A 2514-nucleotide genomic window follows, 5' to 3' on the forward strand; every position below is an offset into this window, starting at 1 on the left:
CTCCATCCACCGATTTCGATGAAATTTTCAGCGTGTGTATAACTGACATAGATCTGCAAAACTTATTTTTTAAATTTTCATTACGAGCTCAGATAAAAAAGTTGTAAAACGTGACCTTTACAATTTTCTTCGCGATTCCCACAAACTGTAATTTTTTCAAAATTTTTTGCACACGTCATCTAGTAAACTAATCTTTCTAACTTCTCAAAAAAAAAGTCAAGTCGTTTGGCCCAATTTTAAAAAAGTTATTCCGTTTTATAGGGTGGCCAAATACTTATGCACGGTAGTGTATGTTTGTCAATTCGATAAAATAATCGTTATTAATTCAGGACTTGAAGAAGTACGTTCGTTAATTCGAATTTTGAATAAATGCAAAGAGTGTTACGAACGAAAGAATTGTTACGCGAGCGAATAAATCTTTGTATAAATTGCAACAGAACAGCGCATACTGTCGCAACTTCTCGTCAGAAGTACCAGTCGTCTTCGATTTATGACACACACCATGCACCGCTATGATATTCATCAATTTCTCCATTTTCACGTGTCGTATATCATCCGACCTGACCACTCGTTGCCCCCGGCATCCTTCGCCAGGATGATATTTTTCTCTGGTTTTCAGTTGTCGACTTGAACAAAAGAACACCCTTTCCAGCCTGGAAACGACCGTGCAAGCCGTTAGTTATTAATTAATCGATGAGCACCGGAGAGACTTAACAGGGAGTTTGCCAGTACATACGAGCCGAATGTGAGTCGGAATGGAATCCAACAGGGTCCTGTAAGAGAATTCTCAGCATCGTCGAGAGTGCTGCACGGAATCTCACATAATTGCGGCGCGGGGATAATCCGTTTGAGATGAAAACCGATAATTCGGTATGTAATGTGAAACTGCTTGGACGCTAATGCAATTCGTGATTAATAATTTCAAGGCGGCGCGATCGACCGAATGTGGCCTCTCGTATAATTGCATTCTGCGGCCCGCACCTATGACTTTCCCACGACCCACGGATTCTCTTAAACGTATCGAAATGCACGTCCAAATAGTTCTGATTGATTGCACAGTTTATTACGTGTATATTGATTCGAACGTGTGCTGAGAATGTCCCGAGTTTCGGTAATATGTTGCGATAACCGAAGGCTGTTCGTGCCACGTCAAATCACACGGAGTTCCGGTCGTAAAGAGTCGTTCAATCTTTATGAATTCGTAGGATTAATTGACACTTTCGAGAAAGGTGAACTGTGTGAAATTTTATGCAGGGAACGGAATGCAAAACGCGATTAGAGATTAATGAAGTATAATTAGGATAAACAACATTGGTAACTTTACTGGCTTTATCGCTTCGCAAAAAAATGGACCCCTCTCGCTGTTGTTTTCCCTATTTATAAGGTCTTCGCGTCTCGTAGTTGCTCGCATTCGCAACTCGATCCCTCGCATTCGCACAAAAACACTCGCTCTTGTTCAATAACAACGAACGTCGAAAGGCCACGGCCACCGTTTCGCCTATTCGTATCTGAGGGTTTTAACGAAAACAAGCTTGACCGTATGATCGGCCCGATCCGGACATTAACCTCCTACATTTTGTGTTAATATTTTATGTAAGTTTTGAAAAATTAGAGGAAATCAGCTGAAATGTAGTATCTTTAACAGTAACGTTTTGGCTTTGTGTAAAATTTAGGATCTTCGTCTCATATTAAAGCTAAAATTTTCTTTATTATTAACAACCGTAATATTTTTGTAGAGCTTGAAAAAAATCGGCGACTATGATCACAACTCTGTGCGATTTCACGTGGAATCGCTCGTACGCAGTTTTTCGTTAATTTAGAAAGGAGGATGTTATAGAAAGGCCAATTTTGGCATATGGCCGGAACGAAAAATTTTTTACAGCATGATTCTACGCATCCTAAGGAACGAAAAATGTAATTGTCATTTTTCCCGGAAATGAAGGGAAAGTTATGAAAAATGCGGTTCAATGTATGACCATACTTATAACTTATGTTCCAATAGAAATTCATATTGAGTATTATTTACAAAGATTGTTGTACATTGGTGTTTAATAAAAACGAAAAATAATGAAAAATAATTAATGACAAATTATTCGAAACGAGGAATTCTTTGATGACACGATGCTTATATTCGAAGCAATCAGAAACCAATAATTATTTATTCTCGAAGTGATAAAAGTTATAATAAACTATCGTAAATATAATAAATTAATTGTCATGACAGGGATACAATAAGAAAGTAAGACTATAACAGAATTTGCATTTCTTAACTGTGTATCCACTATGAAAGCTAGAGGAAAAAGTATCATCTTACATATCAGTCTAAACATACACGCATACACATACCGTGAAACTGTAGCTGTGTAGCTCGCAGAGACACGCTTCTCGTTTGATTTTTCTCCCAAGCTGAGCTGTTCGTTGTGTACTTGAATTCGGTGCACTAGCTTCTTGTATGCAGCAGCACTTAATTCACACGAACGAATATGCTAAGTACGTAAATTGATTCGAAATCCA

General features: G+C 38.1%; 1 protein-coding gene across 1 annotated transcript in view; it reads left to right on the top strand.

Moving 5' to 3' along the window:
• The window catches only part of LOC108570317 (tyrosine aminotransferase), a 30755-nt gene extending 29761 nt beyond the window's left edge, over nucleotides 1-994 (top strand). The window contains exon 12 of the mRNA XM_017932155.1: nucleotides 620-994. The gene's annotated coding sequence lies outside the window, so the exon portion shown is untranslated. The remainder of the gene's footprint in view (nucleotides 1-619) is intronic.
• The last annotated feature ends 1520 nt before the right edge of the window (nucleotides 995-2514 follow it).

Source organism: Habropoda laboriosa, unplaced genomic scaffold (assembly GCF_001263275.1).
Source record: "Habropoda laboriosa isolate 0110345459 unplaced genomic scaffold, ASM126327v1 scaffold68, whole genome shotgun sequence".
Taxonomy (NCBI): Eukaryota; Metazoa; Arthropoda; class Insecta; order Hymenoptera; family Apidae; genus Habropoda; species Habropoda laboriosa.